The following is a 26,106-nucleotide window of genomic DNA, read 5'->3' as shown; positions in this document are numbered from 1 at the left end:
TCCAATGGCAAATCACTCTCTCTGTGAAGAACTTGAAGGTGCACACCAGAATCAAGTGCAGAGATGCAGGCATTAGGTGAAACAATGGGAGTGGGCAATTCAGGTCAGTGCTAGCAGAGGCACATATCTGTATCAGGCCAAGTCAATGCATGATCATGCCTTAAAGGTACTGCAAGATGTGCCCTGAGTGTTTTCTTCACCTCTGCACAGCTCTGTTGCCTCTTGCCCATGCCTCTTTAGTCTGCAGATCTTTTCTGCTTCACCTAGTGGCTGGCAGAAGGGTACTGTGACCACAGTCTTTTGCTGCCAGGATGCTTGCAGTGTGGCAGGAGATGATATGAAGAACAGAAGCAGGATGCTTGTGCTCCCCTCTGAGATCTGACACTTGTGTGAGTGAAATAAAACAAAGATTTCTTCAAAAGAGCCTGAGATAAGGCACAAAGCATGATATTCATAACCCAGCTGACAACTGCATTCACACACTGAGTCATTCAAAACAGCAAAGCCTTAATATTTCCATAATTCCCTAGCTGAATGGAAATCGAGAGCCCTACACTGAAGTACTGTGGGAATAGCTAGGTAATTAGTGAATTATTTTCTCTTTCCTACTGTACATTCCTACACTAGATGTAGAGAGGAGCACTGGCCACTCATCAGCAGCTGAAGGTCTATGGAACACTTTTCTGACCTGCAGTTTCAGTGCTGCATCTGCACCAGGATGCAAATTCTTCCCTACCAACTCTTTATCAACAAACCTTTTAAAAATGCAACTCAAAAACTTGCAGCTGAGCAGAAATCAAACACCCAGCACACAAACAGCTAAGTAACACATTGTAGAGAGGTTAGTTTGTCCTCCTTTTGCTTATGCAACTGTTGAAGTGTAGATAGTTACTCAACAGACTGTGCTGGAAGCAGTAGTCATTATAATGTTTTTCCCACCTTCCTTTAGTTCCTGCAAATACAGCATCCATAAAATCATAAGGATACATCTGGTACAAACTCACCATCTTCCTCAAAACTCTACAAGCATTTAAAAACAGTGCATGAATGCAGTTACAAGAAGGAATCTCTCAGAAACAGTTCTAAGGGTCTTCTGCCAGGCTTTTCTAGGTCCCATCTCTGCACCAATAAATCCCCATCAGAAAAACACAAACTCAACAACAACAATGAATTATGAAAACTATTTTCATGGATCATGTTAGAAGAATCATTTCTGTGTGGGGTGTTGTGGGGTTTTTCCTCCTCCTGAGAAAGAATTCTGGTCCCTTCTCCACAAGTAGGCAAAGGTGCTAAAGCTCAGCTCCCAGGATTCACTACTGAAATAGCAAAGTGTTGAGTAAAATGTAAAAGAGCCAAGTTATCACCAAACCCCACAGCTGTGTTCAGCCCAGACTGCAAGCTACTCTGTGATGCAGGGACACAGAGAAGGTTCTCATCTGTTCTGATCTTTTGGCCTTTCAACAGGCTCTGTCAGTCGTGCCTTGTTCACTGATAGTCACCTTCCCAAAAAGCACAGTACCAGAGAGCCCTCTCTCCTTTAGGCTATCTTGATCTACTGTTAGAACTAGTTTTTAACTGCCCACGAAGGTAAATTTATTATTTCCTCCATTCTTTTTCTTCCACAGGCTCTAGATGATGTTTTTATAATGGCAAAATTATAGCATTCAAATATATAAACCACACAATGTTACTTAATAGACTGGACAGTAGCAAACATTAGCAAGAGGAAACTAAAGTTCCAATACTACAGCATTCAGAAATATATGACACTTACACTGCCTAACTGCTAATCCCTTAAATACCAATGCAGCACAGATCTTAAAAATACAAAATTACTACAAAATAATTAAGAGCTTTTGGAACAACTTAGTCCAACCACCTAGATTTTATCAGCACTACAAATTCTATGCCACTGGCTCCAAAACACAGCTGACATCAAATCTTATTTCAGCTCCCAGTTGTCATGGACAGAAGAGATGGACGTTTGGCACAGAGAGTTTCTAGCAGATCAGTTGAATTAATGCCAGCTTCATAGCTACACAAAGTTCCGCTACAAATGTCAAAACAAATGCAGCCAGTCTACAGCTTAGCCACAGCCTGCAACATTAAACTATTCCTTGCAATGTTTTACTCTATATTTACTCTGAAGTGCACTTTGAAACAAAGTACCAAGATGATATGAAGCTAAACTTCTCCTCAGGTATTTGCTCAGAAGAAGGAAGTACAGAGATGAGAAACTATTGCTGATAGGGGGTTGGGCAAGATGACCTTTGAAAGTCCCTTCCAACCCGGTGCAATCTGTGCTAGCTGTAAATCTGCAAGGGATGCAAAAGTTTCCATGAATCCTGACTTGCCAGAGAGAGGCAATCTTTTAAAATCTTAAAAAAGACCTTTTAAATCTTTTAAGATTATAATCAAAATAGAACACAGAAGCTAGAAAACAACTGAAGTGAATGAACCACTCATGCTAAGGCCTAAAATTAATCCTCCTGGTAAAAGAACTCTTCCGAAATTGAAAGCTACAGAAGTTCATGGTGTAGGGAGGGAGAAGTAGAAAAGTAACAGAAGATGAGAGGAAAACAAACGCAGACATCTGTAAAGCTGAGGAGAAGTAGCTTTCAAAAAGAAGTAATTTCTTCATTCAGGAGATGTGAGGTTTCTTGTGTTCTTAGCTGCCAAATTTAAAAGTGAGTTGGAACCAAAACACTCCAAAATAAATGCTGTGACAATAATATCAAAACCACAATAGAAAATGGATAAAAATTAATCATGAAGGGAAGTGGGACATAAACTAAGCAATAAAAGGGCAGGAAGGTATTTGGAGAGAGGAAATCCAGGGTATTTCACCTGCCTAGACTCAAACAGTAGGTCTGTGTCAAAGGCATCAGTGAGCTTCTCATAGAATGGTTTAGGTTGGAAGTGACCTCAAAGATCATCTAATTCCAATCCCCTACCACAGGCAGGGACACCTCCCACTAGAACAGGTCACTCAAGGTCTCATCCAACCTAGTCTTGAACACCTCCAGGGAGGGAACAGCCATAATCTCCCTGGGAAACCTGTTTCAGTGTTTTACCACCCTCAGTGTAAAGAATTTCTTCCTAATATCTGGTTTAAATCTCCCCTCTTCCATTTCAAACTCATTACTCCTCATCCTGTCATTGCAAGACCTTGTAAATACTCTCTTCCCAGCCTCTTTGTAGGTCCTCTTCAGATACTGGAAGGCCACTGCAAGGTCTCTTCGAAGCCTTCCTCTTCTCCAGGATGAAAAGCCCCAACTCTTGTAGCCTGTCCTTATAGCAGAGGTGCTCCAGCCCTCTGAGCATCCTTGTGACCTTCCTCTGGTCCTGTTCCAATAGTTTGATGTCCTTCTTGTGTTGGGAGCTCGAGAACGGCACAAAGGACTCCAGGTGGGGTCTGACAAGAGCAGATTAAAGGGGGAATATCCCCTTCCTTCCCCAGATGGCCACAGTTCTCTGGATGTAGCCCAGGACATGGTTGCTGTCTGGGTTGCAGGTGCACACTCTTGGCTGATGTTGAGCTTTTCATCAACCCAGATCCCCAGGTCCTTTTCCTCAGGGCTGCTCTCAGCCATTCGCTACCCAGCCTTGATTTGTGCGTAGGATTCCACTGCCCCAGGTGCAGGACACTACACTTGGCCTCATTGAATTTCATGAGGTTGGCCTGGGCCCACCTCTCCAGCCTGTCCAGGTCCCTCTAGACAGATCCCTTCCATCTAGCAAGTTGACTGTGGCACCCAGCTTGGTGTCATCTGCAAAGTTGCTGAGGGTGCATTCCTCCACTCATATCACTGAAAAGGTGTTAAACAGCACTGGTGCCAGCACTGACTCTGAGGGACGCCACTTGGCACTGGTCTCCAGGTGGACACTGTGCCATTGATCACCACTATCTGCATGTGACCATCCAGCCAATTCCTTATCCAGTGAGGGCTCCACCATCAAGTCCATGTTCTTCCAGTTTTAAAAAGCTCTCTGTATTTTTCATTTGAGAGGTATCCACAAGCTTTTTCTCAGTGTGGGACATGCTGAAAACTTTCTAAATATGATGATCAAATCACATTTAATGTGTTCAAAGATTAAACTAGATTCTCCTTTAAACAGAAAATCAAAGAAATTTGCCTCTGAAATTAATACCTCCACTTACTGCAGACCACTAAAATTGAATCAAGTGAGCCTTTTAAGGCTATCTGGTGCTGTAGTTTTTCAAACAGAAACCAACTGAAGAGATAGAAACAAATGTCTAAATTATATGTTACTCCAGTGAGGAAGTTACACAGATGAACTGAAAAAAGAACATGCTTTGCATTTAAATCATTATCTGTAAACTAAGACTTTCATTCAAAGTAAAATACAACCAATAATGGATTAAAAAGCAGAAAATTTGCTTCCTTCCAACTTAGGAGCAACAATACTACAGAGCAGTTTCTAGAGTTGTGAAATGTACTGCTGTCTCATCTCCTGCTACAACAAGGTACTGTTTTGGTTTAGGGACAAGTGTCTTGCAGTGTATTTGGCAATAAGATAGGTTAAAAATGACCAATTAAAAAAAAAAAGGGCAAACCAACCCCCCAGAAATCCTCAGAAGTACACAATACATCATTATTCAGAGCAGTAACTCCTGCGTCTTGTAAATTTGCCCGAAACTACTGTTTTTAAAACAGAACAAAATCTGTCTGGCTGGAGCAAAGTCCTTCAACAATTCCTTTATCACACTCCTAGTGAAATCATGTGCTAGAGAGCATGGAGCAGACATTTAGCAAAGCATGGAATTACATGGATGGGTTTTCCAGGTTAAACAATCTCCAGATTTCAGAAGGCCACACTAAAATTCTGCACACTCCCTTGCTCAGATTCTGCAACAGGAGCTTCAATGAATAACTGAGTCTTTGGCAGGATTAGCTTTTGTTCACAGGCTCCCCCTCTACTTCCTGCATTTTGAACATCATCCACATCTAATATAGCTGGACTTTATCTAACATCAGTTAATTACAAAAGTATTGAAGGTGTCAAATGCTTATTCCTTAATGAGAGATGAACTCCCCTTATTAATAAGGTTACTTTTTTTTTTACCTCCCAGAAAAGCACAATGGTCACACTAACCTTTTCTCTACCAGGAACAGATGGGTCTGAGTGGATGCACTGATGATAGAGGGAGCATCACGGTGGAGCAAAAGAATGTGTTGATTCTCATACCTCTGGCAGATGGGAACTGGTAAAAATTAGGTGTAGACTGAAAATAGTTTGCTGCTTCAGTTAAAAAAGAAAATACCCACTTGAAACAACAAGTTATGCCACCAGAGATCAGACAACAGAGCTTCCCAAAAGCAGGTGCCTTACAGCAAACCAAACCACATTCAAACCAATTACACTGGAAGGCATCTTGAGGCCTGTGGATAAATTACAAGTCCTTGAAAACAGTGACTTGTAATGGAAATGCTGACACCACCTTCACTACAGCAGCAAATGCATTGCTATTGTGAAGTTGTTATGGCAACTAGAATGAGCAAGTTAGGAGAGAAAGCCAAAGAGTGCACAGAAGCACAATTTGCAAATCTTTGACACCCTCCCCAAACTCGAAAATTTGTGGTCCCTATTATCACTCCTGACCTCCACAATAAAAGACTTAACTGAAAACCTTCCCTTCAGCACAGGGGAGAGGGAGAGAGGTTCCACATTAGTGGAATCCAAGAACATAATCCATATGGTGCATGCTCCTACCAACAGTCTACAGAAATAGAGTCAATGGAGGGATATCTGGACAGCATCTTCTGAGTACACACTCATGAGAGATCACGAGTTAACAGGCAACAACTGTGCAAAACTGCACAACCTTCCATACTGTTTCCTAACCATTAGTGATCTGGAGAGTTAGTAATAACACCCTGCTGTAATTTCATAGAATGGTTTGTGTTGGAAGGGACCTAAAAAATCATCTAATTCCAACCCCCTACCACAAGCAGGGACACCTTCCACTAGAACAGGTCGCTTAAGGCCTCATCCAGCCTAGTCTTGAACAACTCCAAGGAGGGAGCATCCACAACCTCCCTGGGCAATCTGTGTCAGTGTTTCATCACCCTTGCTGCAAAGAACTTCTTCCTAACATCTAGTTTGAATCTCCCCTCTTCTTGTTTAAACCCATTACTCCTCATCCTGTCATTGCAAGGCCTTGTAAGTAGTCCCTCCCCAGCCTTCCAGTAGGCCTCCTTCAGATTCTCCACGCTGAAGAGCCCCAACTCTCATGGCCTGCTCTAAATCAAACCAACAGCACATCCACCAATGCTGACCCATTAATAAAAACGTGCTTAAAAATAAAACTGAAGCTCACATATTTATGAAGAAGCCATGGCTTGTCCTCCCCAATACTACATTAGACAAAAGCAGAACCTTCATATGATTCTGTATTAAAATGAGGGGAGAAAAACCCAGCAAGGCAGTCCTTGAATACAGAAAAATGCACAAAGTGCATTATATAAAATATATCAATTCAAACTTGTGCCAGTATGTTAGCTACCCTTCTCACTAAAAACCCAACTTTTTGTAGTTTCATTGCAATTACTATTCTAGTAAAATTTCACTGGAGAAACCTTCCAACAGAATGTTAGCAGCAACCAACAGTTCTAGAAAGTGATCACCGGTATTAGCCAGCTGGATTAAATGCATCTGCTAGCAACCCTTCCAGCAGGGAAGTGCAAAACAACTTCTTTGCCTTTCTTCTCCAAGGATTTCCCATTAAAGCCATTTTGTTTCAAGTCTAAACTGAACTGCCATAACTAAGATGCAGGAAACACAAAAGCCCTCAGATGTCTGACACGATAAGAGTCGCACTAAGTACTTACTCATTTCCTAGGTAACAAAGACTCCTTCTCCTCTGAGCTACCTCAATCAATTTCTCCTTTGAGTTTGCCACTCTAAACGAGTTTTCAGACCAGAGCAAGACCCATTTGATGAGGAACTGCCTCATTTTCAGAAATCCAAAAGTATCTCTTGTCACTGAGAGCTGGCAGATATTCCTGTGACAATCAAAATAATTTAAAAGGTTCAGGTTGTCATGATTTTAACTTCGAAATTGCTCAGTGTTAATTACCTTATTGAGGGCAAAAATTTAAACAACACTGAAAACAGTTTTCCTTTATATGGACATTTTTTGTTGTTGCTTAAAAAACTCATGATGTATTCTCTATTGATCACTGCAAATTACAGTCTTGCAGGTGAGTTTAATGTACCTGGAAGATGATCACATATACTACTGACAGAACAGAACTGCAATAACAAATAATTATTGACAGGAGATCACAACAAAACCCACCTCACCCCCACCTCCCAGAAATAAAGGGAAGAAAGAAAAAGGCTGAGAAGTTATTAGGATAATAATTTTGTTCACAAAGGCAGGAACTACTGACAGGCAACAAAAGGAGAGACAATAGTAAAGATGTTTGCTTCAGAACATCAGCTCCTCAGCAATTTCAACACTGATAAATTCTCTCCTTTTCTCTGCACAGTAACCACTACAGCGAGTGACTCACTCGCAGTAGGTGATCAAACCTCCACCAGCTGAGTGACAACACTCAGAAACCCAGTAAAAGGGATTTCCGTGTGCATAGCTCTTTGTTACATACATGGTAAATACTTGATAACATCTCAAACAGGAGCATGCTTAGGAGCATTCTGCCACTTTACTCTGGTGAGACCTCACCCGGAGTGCTGCATCCAGCTCTGAAGCCCTTCAGAACCTAAAAGGCACTTTTCACAAAGGATGAGAGAGAATGGATTGAAACTTGAGTAGGGAAGATTTAGACTGGAGATTGGGAAGAAATACAGTGAGGGTGGTGAGACACTGAACAGGTTGCCCAGGGAGGTCCCTTCTTGGAGGTGTTCAAAGCCAGGTTTGATGAGGCCTTGAGCAACCCAGTCTAATGGAAGGTGCCTCTGCCCATGGCATGGGCTTGGAAAAGAGACTGTCTTTAAAGTCCTGTCCAACCTAAATCAATCTATGAATCCATGCCTATGAGTCTTGCATGATCTAACACAGGCACAGAGTTGAACATTATCTGCAAAGCTATCAGCTTTGATACTACAAATAGCAAATATGGCCAAGACCATACCGGCATTTCTGTGAGCTTTCACCTTCAATGCTGATGCACTTGGAGTGGAAAACCTTGCTAAAGAGAGATGAATGCTCTGCTCACTTCTCAGGCAGCTTCTAAACACCAGTGTGCTTCAAATAGGGAAGTGCAGCACTGCCCCAGGGGCTGATCTGGAGTTGCAATGTTGACGTTAAACAAAGTTACACAATAGCTTTTTTGGCTATAATATGTCCTTGGTAGAGTTAGGGAACGGTTGGACTCGATCTGTAAGGTCTTCCCCAACCAAAATGATTCTATGCACATCACCACTTGAAAAACCAGAGGGAACAGGAAGAGAAGTCTGTACAGGGTGTACAGGGTGGTTTTCCTCACTACAAATTAACTTTTCTGTTATCAGAAGGCAATGCAGAAAAGACGCCTGTAAAGCTAATGAAATGAAGCAGAGAGAATCAGGCAGTCCCCACTGATTCCTTACTCCTGGTGAAGAAGTATGGGAGTTCCATCTTAACTGCCATCAGTCACAGACACAGAATCCCTCAGCACCCCATTCTGTGAGCACAAGATAATCAGCCTCTGCAAGAACCACTCGTGTGTCACAAGGCAGACTGTCACAGACAGATGTGCTGCCACAAGACAGTTCATAGCTGTGCATGCTCAAAACTTTGCTTCTTTAGACCTACCTGCAACATTCTCCAACAGAGATATTCTTGAACCCCTGTAGTTATACATCTTGTACAGGAAGCTTATTCCTGCTGTAGCTTGACCAAAGAGATCTGCAGAACCCCGTGCTAAAAATACAATTCCTCTTCTTTGTGCTATACCCATAGTTGAACATTTTAACCAATTTCAGCCTTAGAGCTTAAATTCTTAACACCAATCTTCTCCTTATCACAGACTCAGGTTGCACACCGTGAGGCCAGAGTCACTGACTTCCCCTGAACTCTGACCTGCTACTTTATCCAAGTTTAGCCTCATCGCCAGCCCTGAGACAGCAGAATACTTTTGGTACTAACACATAAATTGTTTGGCTTATCTAGTCTTGAAGACAGGAAAAAAAGGGGGATTTTAATTATAAATATACATGTGTGCTCTTGTACACATATGCATACAAGAAGATTCAATTATTTTGTGCTTCAGGACTTCATTCAGGCAGAATCACAGGCAGACATTTGAGTGCCTGTGCTGGGATTTGCAGGGAGGGGGAGCAGACTGGGACTAGTGTTTGTTCTTTGTCTCCTGAAAGAATTATCTGAGAATATAAACTGTATAAAGTTATCTTATTGCTACGTACACAAAGGCTGTGTCTGGTAAGATTCCAGTCCTTTGGAAGGGTTTCATCAGAATCAGCATCCTTATGAACCAGCCTAGTAAAATTAGAACACTTTCAGTTCAGGTTAGGCTACCAAACCTGGATATGCATTAAACACTAGGGAACAGACATCAGGAGACAGAAAGTGTTAACAACATTTCAGCAAGTATGCTTCATTTCAGTACTTTCAGCATGGACTTTACATCATGTACCCATTGTATCCTTGGCAACTCAACTCCTTATCTAAAGAGACAAGATTGACAACGTAGATTTAAAGTTACAGCCACCATATGCTACTGGGCACGTGTTTGGTCTGGAGTTAGGATACAAGCAGGAGGCCAAAGGTATTCCAGAAGTTATTCAACGTGATAAGGGCATAATTGTGCTCATCATTATTGCCTGAAGAAACCAAAAAACCTTTATTGGGATGCTCCCATCATTTCATAACAAGTAAGATGATGATAACTCTGCTTTTCAAGGAAACAAGGCTATGGCAAATTAGGAGAAGAGTTCTTCATACTTCTTCTAAGCATCTGTAGAAGCTACCCCTTCTCCCTTAACCATTGTTTTGGTTGCTTCATGTTCCACCCCAGTTCTACAACAGACACTCTATTTTCTTTCTTTCACCACATAATCTCTTCTTCACCTTCGGTGTACAGATAGCCAAAAAAAATTTTTTTTGCAAACATTTTCTTGTCAATAAATTTAGCAGAAAATTTACAGGAAATAAGGCTCCAAGGGAAAGGGGGAAAAAAAAAGGAGAGAAATTACATTCTATGGAAATGTTCCACATGCTACATTTATTTTCCCCACAATCAACCTATGCTGCCCCTAACAACATCAGCCCAGTGAGTGAAGATGTTGCCTATCATATTTTAGGACAGATTTATGAAGGGCTTCTGCTACAATAAAGTGAGTTTTTCAATCTATATTATTTCCTCCATATTAACCTCAAGAGAGCAGTTAATTAAATCAGACAATTTAAATTTCTAAATTAATTAGCAATGGATTTGTGAGTCAGAAGCCTTTGTTTGATACAAAGTGTGTAATGAGTTTGAACAACCTCTTCATATACACAGTCCTCTGAAAAACATTTTTTTAAGCACTTCTTTTTTTCTGTAGGGAAAAGAATAAAATGGAGAAGAAATAAAAAGGAATAATAACCAAAAAAAAGGAAACAAAAAGACAAAACTCTGACGAATGTGTAGGCTTCATCTGCACATTAACTACAGAAATGAAACCCCAGAAGGCTACAGCCAGCATGCCCAAACGAAATGTTACATGAAGCAAAACACCAACTCTGCTTTTTAAAGCAAGTCTTTGGGCTCATCTTTTCCATAAGCAGCTATGAATAGACCTGCACCTGAACGGAGTCTTTAACCCTCTGCATGACACCTACCATGGCAAAACAACTCTGGTCCATTTTACCTGATTCTAGCCCACAGCAGCAGTTTTTTCCTGCCTGTGTTTCTTGATGACAAGCTGTTCAAATGCAGATCACCTATCAAACCCAGCACTATCATCTGCTGCTTTTCCCTCCTAGTAGATCTTGCTGTCCATCACCAGCAATAATTAATGGCTCTATTATGTATGGAAGCGTCATCCTGTCACTTCAACGGCTGGCTTGAATAGCTCCTATCTGCTGCTCATTGATGCCATGTGTGCTCACTGTCCTGAGAGATGACAAAACACTACACCCTTTGGGAGGTTTTTTCTCCCCTCTGATCTAAAGCAGCATTTCACATCTGTGTCTGACAGAAGCATAAGGAGGCGAGAGAGGCAGACTTTCATCAGCCTTCACAGGATAATGCTGCCTGTGTTAAAAGTTAAGATCTGCTGACTACTAATCCTGTCTATTTCCTACAAAAATCTAAACCGTGGAGGCTACCAAAACGTGCAGGGAGATAACTTTTCAGCGTTGGAACAGCAGCAGCAAACAGATGGAATTTACTGGATACTGAACCTTTACAAGATATTTCAAACGGGTGCTGGATACTTAAGTTAACTGGGGTCAGTGCATTTGCCTTTGTTTTGCTTTTTTTGGAGCAGGAGGGAAGATGCAAAGTTCCCAGGTTCTTTTCTGTTACGTGATTAGGGCAGAATAAACAAAAATGCTAAACGTGGAAGAAATCAGAGATACCTGGAAATAAACTGGAAACAACCCATATCACAAGATGAAGCAGCAGTGAACAACGAGACACTGTGGAAAAAGAAATCACAGGACGAGAGTGCACAATGCAAAGGGAAAAAAGCCTCCTGTCTGCTGAGTGAAGCTCAGTGCATTCTGACAGAGAACAGATAAAGCTTCCATCAGATAGCTCCTAGGTAAGTTTTCATTTCATATACTGCTTCAATTGTTTACCCTATCCATCTGTACTTTACTGTGTGGGCAATAACTCAGTGAATTTAAATTTCATTATACTGGTACAAAAGTTTAAATCCTTCTATGACAAATATTTGATGTTCTTAGATTTCCTATCCTGCTCGAATAACAGCTTTCTTATGAGATTAAGGTTATTCAAAAGGAAAACTATTCACTGCTTTCTCTCTTGGAAACTATTCACTGCTTTCTCTCCTAAAAACTATTCACTGCTTTCTCTCTCAACAAACTGGAGTGAAATGTTTCCTAAGACTTGAACCCTTCCAAATATTTGAACACCTATTTCCACATGTTTAAGGAAAAAATTAATAAAAAGCCATGCTCGTGTTAATATCACAAAAAATATTTACTGTACTTTGTTACTTATTTCATCTGGCAAAGCTAATAGCATTTTGCACCACAGCAGCAAATTCAAAAGGTCATCTTTTATTACAGGGTAATGAAATCTTGTTTATATAAAAGGATATTAAATGAAGGCAGAACTGTTGGTTAGTTATTTATGGAAGGTAAACTACAGCACTCTAAGGAAGCAGCACCACGTTCACAGAGCCCAGAATCCTGTGTACAGAGTTCTGGTAACAACACCAGACAGCAGTGCCTCAGGAAAATACAAAAGAAAGGAAGCTCAGGTCACCTCACTTATTTCACTCCTCTGGAGCATCCTCTCCATGAACCACACAGACATGAATCCTGCGTGGAGATAACATGCAAAGCATTTTGGAATGATACTGCAACATTTAATAGGGCTTGGAAAAAATGAGCACTGATCTGTTAGCCAGGAAACTACACTTACACGTCAGGGAGAAAGGTAGCTGTGCTCATATGCACAAAACCATGCCCCTGGAAACTGAACGAGCATAGGCAGCCCTACAGCACCTAACACACCATTTGATAGTGTCACACTGGTTCCCTTGCATGCAGTATTAGCACTGAAAATGTACATCTTTGTTTTCACTGGGTTCACACCATTTTTTCTATTTCCTAGGACAGAGTGTTTCTTTTTCTAGCATTGTTTTAAATATTTCTCCCCTACTTCTCTTTGCATTCCTCCTCTCATTTCTATTTAGCCTTTCTCAGATTACACATCCAGCAGTCCTTTCCTTTTTCTCTTCTTTTGCTACCTTACTACAGCAATTCCTCCTCTCTGCTGCTTGCTAAAGACAGACCCATCTGCCATTCACAAACCCATCTTCTGAACTCTTCCCTTATGCACAAAGGCTTTATGAGCTACAGGCAGTGCAAGAAGAATAAACTTACTCACCAAAGGCTGAGAGAATGCCATGAGACTGCAAACCCTAAGTTGATGCCATGCTGAGCCTTGTCTCCTATCAAGAGTCAACACCATATTCCCCAAATAACAAATTCCTCCCAGGAAAGAGGTATGAAAAAGCTTCTGCAGGAACAGGGTCATCTTGTGAATATTACTGTAGAATACTTAATCTATTTTAAATTATTCCTGCAATATCCCTGCCCTTGACTTCTATGCTCAAGGGCACCTTCTCTAAACGTTTCGCATTGTCTAAAAATTCATGCTTAAGCCTTCCGCTTAAGACAGGCAAAGAAATTTCCCTTCCTCTTACCCTTTTCCACTTTCCCATTTGCTGTATTTGATGAGAACTTCATGGGAATTGTTGCTAGTGGACCTGTCACTCAGCCGTGTGTTGCTGAAGTTCCAGCACTCTACATTTCCCCCTTTTCTAACTCACTCTGCTCTTTTCACAACTGCTCAGATGAACACTTCTCAATCTTTTCCTCCTATGCCTCACTTCACATATTACATCAATCTGTAAGAATTCTTCCTGCCTCTTCAGGGCTCCTATGCAACATGCCCTGACACTTTGTCTTTCATCTGACATACCACAGAAAACCTTGAGCTAAAAAGCAGGCTCTGTACAATACAAACCAGTACAGCTGGTTTGAATGGCACCAGTTCAACAGTTCCGTAACTGGAACCATCAAAGCCTACTATAGCTCAAGAACACCTGCAACAAGCAGCAGCTATAACACAACCTTTTTCAGCTAATTTCACAAGGCAGCTTAGTATCTGTTGAATCTGGTTTAGAGCTAGAGAGAAAAATAAGAATTGTAATTCATGTTTTGAGTCTCTGAGTAACTGCTCTCACACTGGGAACATTTTCTTACCATGGACTTTGGTTTCACACCATTTTTTTCTATTTACTAAGACATAATAGTTCTTTTTCCAGCATTTTTGCCTCCTCTTTTGTAAAAGGTATTGTTTATCATCGTTTAAAAACAAGGCAAAAAATTCCTCCCCAAATCCCAACATAACTGCTAGCCAATATACCTATTGAAGGAAAATATGGTTATTATTCAGTGAAACTCTCAAAAAGCTCACTCAAAACTTCATGTTTCATTAAGTTTCTGAACTGAGAGTTGCAGTCAACAACTTTGTAAGCCTTGCTGAAAATATGAGAGGACTAAGAGCAAGTGGAAAATCTGAAGCAGGAAGGAGAACTGGATCAAACCAATACTTTTGTTAAATACTGGACACAGCTGTGTAATAGTTCTAAAGAAAATGTAGAATATATTTTTGAGATTAACTCATTAATAATTTTTGGTCATCAAGAACTCAGATGCATTAACTTAACAATTCATTACTGAGTTCCAAAACCTAAACCTCTGTGTAAACAGAAATAAATCTGTCCCAGAGTGCTTGCCAAAAGGTGCGATTATGTGAAATCACCTCACCTGAAAGCACCAAGATGAGATTCCTTCTCCATTTCATCATAAACAGTTGTTCCAGGATCACTAAGCACCCAACAAGGATAGCTTTTCAATGCCTCTCTGCATTAAGTTGCTCATCTATGTGAAATGAGTAAACCACACCACAAAATAACTACAGTGGAGTGCCTGAAGATGGTACATCTGCTCAGCAGAGTGGGACACATGGCCCATGCAAACAGTTTCCCCTTCCCAACTAATTCAGCAGCTACCAAAGGTTAAAGCAGTGTAGCAGGGTTGTTATGAGCCTTGTAGAAGTTATGCAAATTAGACAAAAAATCCAGAGTGCCCTTTCTGGGTAGTTCATCTAAAATAACTCAGTAAGTAGCAGCACAGACTGATAGGTATCCACATTCCTCAGCTGTTGCTCTGCATTCACCCCCGTGTCTGCTCAAGACTATTTGTTCCAGGTCAAACAAGATATTTTCACACTTCTACCCTTTTGTTAAGAGACTTAACTCATAGAACCTGACAAAAAGCAATTACAGATAGACACAAAATTCACCACACACATTCACATCACTCTCAAGCCCCTCTGATTAAGAAATCCTCACCTCCAAGACTTACTGCAATGAGAAACAAAAGCATCAGAACACTTGAGGATTATTGGCACTGTAAATACATGCAGGTAATATCATGCACTAACTCCAGCTACACGTACAGGGATACCTTGCAGGAAGCCAAACTGCCCACTGTTGGTTATATTCATATCCTTCTGTCATGCAAGAAACAGGCAAAGCCTAACTACAGGAGAGAAAGCACAGGAGCAGATGGTCAGCCCTCTATTGATACGAGTTCTGCCTTAAGAGCACCAGGGCTTCTATACAGTAATGACACTAACTGCTTTGGGAAGTGGCCTGATATGAGAAAGCAGCATCTGCACAGAAGGAAGCTTTGTTCCAGCAGGTGTAAGCCTGTGCTTCTGACAACTCAGACCCCATGGCCCTACAGCCTTCACCCACATTTGTTCTGCTCAGCCCTGTCTTTTCTTCTGATATCACTTGTCCTTAGCTTCACGATTTACATCCTCATTGACCAAATCCTGTATCAGCTTTCCCAGTCTTTTTTCCCCAAGACAGGTAAATGTAGGCACACATACTTGACACCAAACTCATTTGACAGCACTTTTTCAGTATTCAGGAAAGACATTCCTTGATTAGTAGCCTTTAAAAACACCCATTTGCATAGTCTGTCCAACTGAGCAGTAGTGGTGCTTTGATGGAATTCAACTAGCTACCCTCTATTCTATATCACATTGTGATGAGTTCAGTGCTCTCGCTGCAAATATTAAAATTGCATAAAAGCAAATCCTTTACAGGAGCTCAGAAGTTCCCAGCAGTTCTGAACTGACACCATCCCAAACTTTATTAATTCTGCACATTACAAATAGGGAAGAAAGAAGGACATCATTTGTGAAGTCACACCAGATCACATCAAGGACCCCATACAGCTCCAAATTCTGCCCAGCAGTGCCCAACAGAGTAAGTGTAGAGAAGCCTGAGAAGAGAGCACACACAGAGAGCTGCTTCCTGAGAAGCACTCTGACAGCCTCTAGCTATTTGCAGTTCAGGGATTTCTTGAGCCAGAGATGATGCCTTATTTATAAGATAATCTTCAAAGTGTTTTTCCAGTTGTTTCTTAAACGTGTACAAAATATAAGCTTCCACAAGTCCCTATAACAGACTTTCATATTTGATCATGAGTTGCTTTCTTACTTTGTTTGGAATTTGCTGCCCACCAGCTCCACTCAGGACTCCCTACGGCTCACACTAGAAGAGATAATTTCTTATATCAATATTTTCTTAATCACCAGATCCATCCTTCCATGATTTTACAGGCAGCTACAACACATCATTCCCAGTCATCTGTCTTTGAGGCTGAAGACCTCTGTTCTACTCTAGTCATATCATCCTCAAACACCTCATATTTGATCCCTAGAATGGCTTAGGCTGGAAGGGACCCCAGAGCTCATCTCCTCCAACCTCCCTACCATGGGCAGGGACAAACACCTCTCAACTTGACTTGGCTACTCAAGGCCTCATCCTCCCTGGGCAGCCAGTTCCAGAGTCTCACCGCCCTCACACTTAAGAACTTCTTCCTCAGCTCCAGTCTAACCCTGCTCTCCATCAGCTTCAAACCATTCTCCCTGCAGCCTTCCTGCAGGATTCCTTCAGCTACTTGGCAGGCAGCTGTAAGGTTCCGCTGGAGCCTTCTCTTCTCCAGGCTGCACCCCCCCAGCTCCCTCAGCCTGTCCTCACAGCAGAGGTGCTCCAGCCCTTGGATCAGCTTTATGGCCTCCTCTGGACTCTCTCCAGCAGCTCTGTGTCCTTCTGCTGGGGACAGCAGAACTGGAGGCAGGATTTAAGGTGAGGTCTCAGCAGAGCAGAGTCAGGGGGCTTCTCTTGCCCTGCTGCCAACACTCCTCTGGCTGCAGCTGAGGACAAGATTTTCCTTCTGGACTGCACCAGCACACTACTGGCTCAAGGGGAGCTTCTGTCCTGTCTTTTCAGTGCTACTGCTTCCTTGTGGAGCCTCTAGGATGGGATCACAAACAGTAATCTCACGTGCCTGTGTCACTGGTTGTGAAGTGACTCTGTGATCTTATCTTCTGATTTGTTCTCTGCTCTTATTCTAACTTCTAGGGTTTGTTTGCTTTCAACTAGTCATTAGCAACAATCACCTGAGAAGTCTTTAAATGGGCTAAGAGACTGTTTTCCCACACACACCACTTCATCTGAACCGAGTTTAATGCCATTTGTGTGGGTTTCTGCAGCTCTCTGCAGTTCTCAGCTATACGGAATTAGAGAAGAATCAAGATGCACATCAGATCAATCCAAGTGTCCAGTGGAACAACATTTCAAGAGCTCAGGGGAATTTTCTGTCACTGAAATGGTTTAAATCAAGGCTGACAGCAGATTCTGACCCTGGCTGTAGTAGGAGCTGGGCCCCAGTTAAACTAGTTCATAGTCTTGGTTAAGGCTGCTTATATGATGCAGAAAAGTTGACCCAAGAACAAACAGTTTCTATGAGTTTCCACGGCTATGCTGTGTGGAGGCTTTACAACTAGAGAACTCAGTTTGCTGTTCTTCAAGTCTGTAAGGGATTTGAGTCAGGGAGAGAAACAGCAGCAAGTTTCACTTCCTCAAATTTGCCCCAGCCCCGAAACGTATTTTTTTTCTGATGTTTGCTACTTTACATGTTTTGCAAGTTAAAGCGTGAAGGAACTGCAATCCAAAAATGTTTGTTGTTAGCATTTTACCTATAGTGTCTAAATCCAAATGATGGCAAACACTCTGTCAGCTAACTACTAAAATACCGTATTTTTATACACACATTGGAGGGTGAAGGGACAGAGTGGACCCTCAACCAGTTTGCTGATAACATGGGAGAGGTGGCTGACACCCAGTCAGGCTGTGCTGTCATCCAGCATGACCTGGACAGGCTGCAGGGTTGGGCAGAGAGCAACCTTGTGGAGTTCAACAAGAGCAAATGTATAGGGTGCTGGCCCCAAGGAGGAATAGCCCCAAGGATCAGTACAAGTTGGGGGCTGACATGCTGGAAAGCAGCTCTAGGGAAAAAGACCTGAGAGTCCTGGTGGACAAAATGATGTCCATGAGCCAGCAATGGCCAAAGAGGCCAAGGAAATCCTGGAGTATATCAAGAACAATGCAGTCAGCAGGTTGAGGGGATGCTCTTCTTCCCCTCTACTCTGATCTGATAAGACCACATCTGGAATATTGTGTCCAGTTCTGGGCTCCCTAGTTCAAGGAGAGAGAATTGCTTGAGTGGGTACAGCAAAGGGCTACAGAGACGATTAGGAGACTTAGAACAGCTGTCTTAGGAAGGAAGGCTGAGGGACCTGGAGCTCCTTAGTTTGGAGAAGCTTGAAAGGGATCAATGCTTATAAGAACTTAAAGGGTGGGTGGCAAGAGGATGGGGCCAGGCTTTTTTCAGTGGTGCCCAGCAACAGGACAAGTAGTAATGGGCACAAACTTGAACGCAGGAAGTTCCATCTAAACATCAAGAGGAACTTCTTTACTCTGAGGGAGGTGGAGCACTGGAACAGGTGGAGTCTCCTTGTCTGCAGTCATTCAAAACCTGCCAGGATGCTGTCCTGTGCAACTTGCTCTAAGTGAACCTGAGGTTGGGACTACGTTGGACTAGATATCTCCAGAGGTCCCTTCCAATTGCTATCATTCTGTGGTTATATCACTATATACTTAACATTCTATAATTTTTAAGTGTTACAAAAAGAGGAGGAAATGGAACTGCTCCTAATGTTTATCAGTGCCAAGCTGTCAAAACTCAGATACAGAACACAAGGCTGAGTTTCCTAAAGGCTCATACATAGTCTTTTGAACAAACTGTTCAAGAATTCTTCTACCTATTCCTAAAGTAACTGAGATACAACATCCATGCCCAATGCCATGATGTGGAGATCCCATTGTTTTGACTGCTATGATAGGTGTGCACTGCCACTGTCACCAAAACACACAATGTCCAGCTTATATTCTCCCTAACCTTCTGCGCTTTCTTTTCATGATTGAATTCCAGTCATCCAAAACTACATTCCCAGTGTAGGTGTTCAGTGCCTCCCTTTTCAAAAGTGCCTTACAGCAGCTTTTTCTCATATAGTGTAGCTTGCTCAGGGAGATATTTTTGTAACAAAACAAATTTATTTCACCAGCCTTTGCTGAATGAAATTATTACAATCTGCAATCAGTCTGGAAGATTGACAGATCTGAGGAATGCAGCTCAGATTATTTTAGTCTACACGCACAGAAAAAAACATTGTCTGTGGCATCTGTCACCACTGCAAAGCATTTGCAATTTTGAAAATTCATTTTGAAAATAAAGTGTCCACCAGGTTGCTTTTATTCATGCTAAAATTTAGACCACAAATCCTCTTTCCCTTTACCAAGCAAGGTTGTAAACAGAGGTCTAATTCATACCTCAAGTTTGCTTCCCAAAAGGGTTCCACTGTTCACCTCCTCAGTTTTCTATAAGCACTGCAGCAGTAAAAAATGGTAGTGTGTTAAAAAACTTTAAGTAGAAAGGTTTGCAAAAAGACAGCCCCCAAGAACTGTTCTAGGACTCTACTATTCCTAAACGAACAGCCAAAGGCAAAGCATTCAGATGAGTTGATTCAGATAAACTATTCTGAAGTACAGGCACGAAAACAATTACTAGGGGGTTGTTGCTGCTGTTTTGTTGGTGGTTGGGGGTTTTTAACACAAAGATAATTTAACCAAATCAGACACCTCAGAGACTTCAAAACCCGTTGTCTCTGCTTAAATGATACTTTACACAGATTTGTAAAGATCGGTTTTCTTTGACAGGTTCAAGTGTGCTTGTAGGCTACAGAGCGGTGGTTTAAGATTACATTGCTACAAGTTAATTCAGTCATCTCACACTTCAGGCAATTTTCCTCTAAGTGACTAGATTGTTCTTACCAGAGATTTCTGCCTCTCCTTTCTCTCCCTCCTCCTCTCTTCTCATATACAAATACAACTCAGGGCAAAAAAAAAAAAGTCATTTGGGGAGTAGAAAGAGGATATATAAAAATCAAAGCAGAAACTTAATAAGGCATTATGAAATGACCAACAGAAAAAGGGTAAAGAAAGGGTCGGAGACCCATATGGAGTTATAGAATAAAACGCTTCAAGCAAGAGACTGCAGCCTTTTGTTTGCATTACAAGATGTACTTGCTGTCAATATTCTAACTGCAAATTAAGATACAGCAGCAGCAGGCACCTGGATTTAATCCACTTTAATCCAACAGACATGCATGCTACCACTGAAAAAGGAGCACTTGCTTCTTCCCTTACTACTACCAATATCAACCTCAATATTCCCCTGGTTCACTTATGTTCCATTTCATGTTCCTGCCAACTCCTTTGCACTATTCCTGCAGCCAAGTCAGAAAGCCAGGCCCATGTCTGGCGATGGGCCAAACCAGTATCACAACCATGTCTTTCAAAGGAATTTCTTCAGCTAAGAGGGGATGAGATGAATTTATTATCAAGAGCACAAGCAAAATACAAAGCAACTTCAAATTCCTTACCCTGTTATTGATAAGAACTCCTCAGATGCGCATAGCAAACAACACATCAAAACCAAAGCAAGAGAAGCAGAGATGTACAAGAAACAAAACACAGACACCCACAGAATTATTAAAATTGGAAAAGACTTTGAGCTCCTCAAGTCCAACCCTCTACCCAACATCTCCAGGACCACTACATCACTAGGTTCCTTCTAAGAATGTACAAAAGGAAATGACAATCCAAAAGAAATTATAGCTGCTTCCTGAGAATTCAGGTTTTAGCAGGGACTGAGATGTTGACTAAGGAAATTAAAAATAACACATACAATTAATTAGAGATGTAAAATGTCATCAAGCGAGGCCAGCTTACCAGTGTGACTGGTAGCAACTACAGATTGGCTTTTCTTTGGTATGGAATGTGAGGGAGCAGGGGAAGCCAACACAAGCCCATTTTTTGCAGCTGGAACAAAGCAGTGCTAGCCAGCCCATCTGGGGACAAATGAAAATCTTTTGTTACTTGGGGTGTAAGTCAATTTCTCCACCTATACAGAAGTCACTGCTTATATTCACCCCCCATCTGAAGTACAGGTGACATGGGAGCACGGTGAGCATGGGAGCATGCAAACATCTTCCATGCTCAATGTTGTGCCAGTTGCACCATGTTCCTTGCCAACACAGACCAGACAGAGCCACTAACAAAGAGCTAGAAACAACTCCTCGGCAGGTTTTGTCCTAGGGATAACTAGGACACTGGAATGGGTTGCCCGAGGAGGTGGTGGAGTCGCCATCTCTGGGGCACTTCAAGGCAAGGTTGGACGTGGCACTTGGTGCCATGGTCTAGCCTTGAGCTCTGTGGTAAAGGGTTGGACTTGATGATCTGTGAGGTCTCTTCCAACCCTAATGATACTGTGATACTGTGAACTGAGCCCTGTAAAGAGCACCTGAAAGCTGCAGTGAAGACGTTTTTCTAACGAGGAAAAGCATGATTTGGAAGGAAAGTGGTTAAAAGGAATGTGTACAAAAATTAACCATGGCCAAGACCGATTTGAGAGTGAGCAATGAGGAGAGTGTGAATACTCCAAGCCTTAAGAAAGGCTTCTGGGATAATTCACCAGCCCCTACAACTTGCTCCCCGCACGCAATAGGAAGTGACATGGAGCAGAGTCTGTGGATTTTCCAGGACACAGATCAAGTCAGAAGTCTCTGAAGTGAGGAGCAGTGACCTGTAATAGTTGACAATGCTGAAGGGCCTAAGAGGTTCTATTTGTGTTTTAAGGTTACTTTCCTAGGTTGGTTCATGAGCTTCCCTCAAAGTAAAGTGTAGTACTACATGGAAAGCCTGGGTAATGAACAGAAGACAGCACTGATGTTGTCAGACTGCCCTGATACTGGCTAAGCAGCCTACATTCCCAGTCTGTTCACTTACCCACACCCCCTCCTCCGGCCCACAGACATGCCATGACAAAGCCCTCTGCAGATATCAAGAGAGTCAAGCAAGATGCAGTTAGTGGCTTTCAGAACAAGTCTGTCATCCAGTCAGTCAGATAGAGCAGCGACTTGCATTAACAAATATAGCTACACAAAAAATTCAAAGCATCTTTTTGGACTGTTCTTTGACTTGGAAGGCCACTTGCCTCTTCAGCATAACTCCTGCCTTGCTAGTGTCACTCTTATGACTGTGTCTAAGGATTTTGGTCAAGAACAGGGCTAGCCCAAAGCAAACCTTGTGGTATAAAAGCCAATCACCATTTGTCATCTGTCATGCTGAACTCTGTCTCCTAATAACTTCAGCAACAGAAAGTACATCCAGAGTAAAAACTCTAACAAGATTCCCTCACTAAAGAAGCCAGGGCAGAATAGCTGCTTTTGCTTATAGCCACTTGGGTGCACCTCCTTGGGCATCAGAAAGGTGATGATGAAGACTGCAAACAGAGTATCTTTTACTGAAACAGTGCAAGTTGTCTGGACTTTCTCTCTCAGTCAATTACTCCTGCACCTCTAGCACCTTATTTACTCTGAGAAATCTAACCCAGTTTACCTCCTATCATCACAGAACCGTCCATTTAAAATCCTCACCTTTGCAATATCACCATTCAGACCACATTTTCCCAGCAGAAAGTTAACCAAGTGACTGAAATGTAAATGTCTTTGCTATAAATCCCTGCCTTTATGACACAAAAGAATTCTGACACCCAAATCAGTAGAATGGTACCACATTATTAAAGTCCTTCCATCTGGGCTTAGCTCTTGCATCTTGTCCCCTTAGATTTTGTAGCTGGATGATCCGTGCTTCTCACTGATACATTTTCTGCCTGCTGAATCACAGGCGCATAGCCAAGAATACACCACATTAGAACAGGCTGTTTGCAGGCAGCAGCTTAGAAAGAAATAGAGTATGATCAGTCTCACAATCCAAATGATCCGTATCAGATTCAGCAACAGCACGCTGCATAAACCCAGCTGATGAGTGTATTACCAGCAGAGGAAGGTCATCTGATTCACATTCCAAGAAAGGTTGAAGATGAGTCACAAGCCAGGAAAACATAATTCCTCCGCACTCACACCCTGCTCTGTCCTTCTTCCCTCAAGCATGCTTTTTACTCAAAGAGCTTCTAGTTCACACTTCTACACATGCAGAGACTACAGTTTGCAAGAACAGGCAATAGGAGAGGAGACCTCTCTTGAAAGTGGAACGAGCAGGAAACATAACTTCTGCTTTGAAACAAAGACTTTGGCAGGGCTCAGCTTGCCTCTGGCATGCTTCCAGAAAATTACTCAAATCTCCACAAAAAGTAAAGTTCTCTGAGAAAGAAAATAAACAATCAACAAAACCCAAACAAACACCAACTGCCCACCCAAGAAGTCTTTAAAGTGCTGGGAAGAGCCATCCTCCCATACAACAGTCAGAAATGCCAAATAGGCCACTGCCAGGAGATCTGAGAGTGAACAATAGGCAAGAGAACACAAATCAGATGGAGTCACCCTGTGATTTTGCCAGGTAAAAAAACGTGGGGCAGGGGAAGAACCAAGAGAAAGCTTAGAGCATAAGTTGAATGGAGGAGCTGGGAACTCGAGCAACAGACTGAAATCAGGGAAAGAACAAAACAAATAGGCATGACTCAGTCAGCATTGAAAGGGGAAGAGGATGACTAGGATAGCCCAAGCCACCAGAAGCAAACATGAGGAGGAACTTCAGGAACGGAAGTGGGATAAGAAGAGAAGCTGCACCTGCAGTGATATAAGAAATAGACTGTATCCTCCAGAGCACTGCATAGTCCACAGCCTTCCTTTTACTCAAAGCTCACAGCACTGCTTCCCGCAGACATTCCTGAGAACTTTGCTGGCAGAATGGGTCTGTCTGTCTGTCTCTGACGGTAGCCCACACACACACTGCTTGTTCCGCTGCTCTGGAGCATCCATCAATGAACAAAGAAGCCTTCCTTTCACAATTTCTTTGTTCGTAAACAGTTATTAGGAATAAATTTACCCTTATAAGAAACAGAAGAGTAAATGAAGTCTGACTTCTCCAACTAAACCAATCTGCTGCATCTCATGTCTTACCCTTACCCTAAACAAAAAAAATCTGGCTTTGTAGAATTTGATAAAAATTCCATTTTTCATTTCTTCCTCTAATGTAGGCTGCTGCAAGAACAAAAGTGCCACAATTAGAACAAACACAGCTCCTCCCAATCAATTAACATCTTTTACTATTACCATAGGAGTAGCATCCACTACTGTCGCTACTGGAAAAGAACCAATACTTTGGGCAAGCAAAAGGAAATCCCTGCTCTAAAAAGCTTACAGCCTAACACAGCTTAAGTGGTTCAGAACAAGAAATGTAAAAAGGAGTTTGAAAGAAAATATTAAAATCTGTCAAAAGTAATACACAGCAAGAAGGAAAATCACAAAGTACATAAAGGGAAATTTGAAGGAAGGAGATAAGGCAGAAAATAAGTCAAAAGAAGTAAAGAAAGGAGAAAGAGACCAGGTACGTGGTGGCAGTGACATACTGAACTTTGAAAATAAAGACTGGAATACAAACTGTACTGACTACAACACTCAGTAATTCACTTTTGGTTAGGAGATCACACGGCAGAAAAGTCAGAGATCACAGAACCACATAACACTAGGGGTTGGAAGGGACCTCGAAAGATCATCCAGTCCAATCCACTGGCCAAGGAACTATCTCCTAGATGATGCTGTGGCAGAAACCACACTGATCAACAGAAGGTCTAGTCTGGTACAGTTGGGTTTAGGAGCATTATAAAAACAAAGGGAATGACTGAGCAAGAGAAACGGTGAACTGGGAGAGGTTCGCTGTTGTGGAGCTCTCAAGCCTACAAATTCAGCAAACAACAGCATGTGAGGAATAAGGACAAGTTGTTCCAGAGTTAAACTTACTGATCTGTGATTTCATAACCAAAACTAAAACTGTTTGCAAAGGCCTGCAGGGACAGGATGAGGGCAATGGTTTCAAACTACAGTATTTTTACATCAAATGTTAGGAACAAGTTCTTTAGCATAAGGGTGGTAGAACCCTGTAACAGGCTGCCCAGGGAGGTACTTGGGGCCCCATGCCTGAAAGTGTTCAAGTTCAGGCTTCATAAGGCTCTGGGTAACCTGATGTAGTTGAAGATGACCTTGCTGACTGCAACAGCAGAGAGGGTTGGACTGGATGACCTTTGGAGGTCCCTTCCAACCCAAACCATTCCATGATTCTATCAAACAGAGTTTAGCAGGCACACCATCAATATACAGGTGAAGGGCCAAGATCAGAAAAGGATGTGGGTCAGAAAACATTTTAAATCCAGAAGTCTAGAAGTTGACAAAAGAATTAATTCAATCCAGGTATAAAAAAATAAGAATGGAAGAAAGCTTCCCATAGTGATTTTGATGGGAATAAAAATGAACCCCTTTAGTCTGTGTGATTTTCCACCACACAGCACACAAATCTCACTGAGACTCTGAAGCCTTCAAGAGCTTTTGTCTACTATTAGCCATTAGTTTATCAGTGCTGCCATGGCCACATAGCTCTGACATGAGAAGGTTAAGATGGAAATAAGAAATGTTGCCCTGCACAGCCACATTACACTGCAGCAGGCAGGTTTGGTTCCTTTCTAGATCCAACTTAGGATATGACAGCACATAGAAGGAGCACAGGTTACCTATAACAGGGACATACATTTATCAAGAAACTTTAATTAAAACTTCAAATCTGGCAATTCCTATTTTTAGTTCAGACGGCAAAAGGGGGACAGCTTGTCCAATTCGAACAGAAAAGATGAATTTCTGTAATGTTAGAAACAGTTCATGAGGAAGCACTGAGCAGATGGAGAACAGCTTCTACTGATGCCAAGTCCTCTGATTTTGCTGCAAGTCTTTACTGTGGAAGGTTTGTTTTTTGCCCTGTTTGTTTGGGAAAGTTACTTTGGCTAGGAAGGGGAGAGGCAGAAGCTGATTTTTGCTGATTTCAGATGCCTACAGGTATGTAAGGCAGCAGTGTCTGTCAGGTCTACCAACAAGTCCAACA

The 26,106-nt window shown here is 42.0% G+C and overlaps 2 protein-coding genes across 3 annotated transcripts in view; one reads left to right on the top strand and one right to left on the bottom strand.

Moving 5' to 3' along the window:
• AVEN (apoptosis and caspase activation inhibitor) overlaps positions 1-26,106 on the bottom strand; it is a 90,940-nt gene that overhangs the window by 37,502 nt on the left and 27,332 nt on the right. The gene's annotated exons all lie outside the window — the stretch shown is intronic.
• The window catches only part of CHRM5 (cholinergic receptor muscarinic 5), a 49,440-nt gene continuing 34,433 nt past the window's right edge, over positions 11,100-26,106 (top strand). Inside the window, exon 1 of the mRNA XM_064147711.1 lies at positions 11,100-11,736. The gene's annotated coding sequence lies outside the window, so the exon portion shown is untranslated. The remainder of the gene's footprint in view (positions 11,737-26,106) is intronic.

The sequence above is a fragment of the Pogoniulus pusillus genome, chromosome 1, assembly GCF_015220805.1.
Source record: "Pogoniulus pusillus isolate bPogPus1 chromosome 1, bPogPus1.pri, whole genome shotgun sequence".
NCBI lineage: Eukaryota > Metazoa > Chordata > Aves > Piciformes > Lybiidae > Pogoniulus > Pogoniulus pusillus.
The sequence above is the reverse complement of the archived record's forward strand: the minus strand, read 5'-3'. Positions and strand labels throughout refer to the sequence as shown.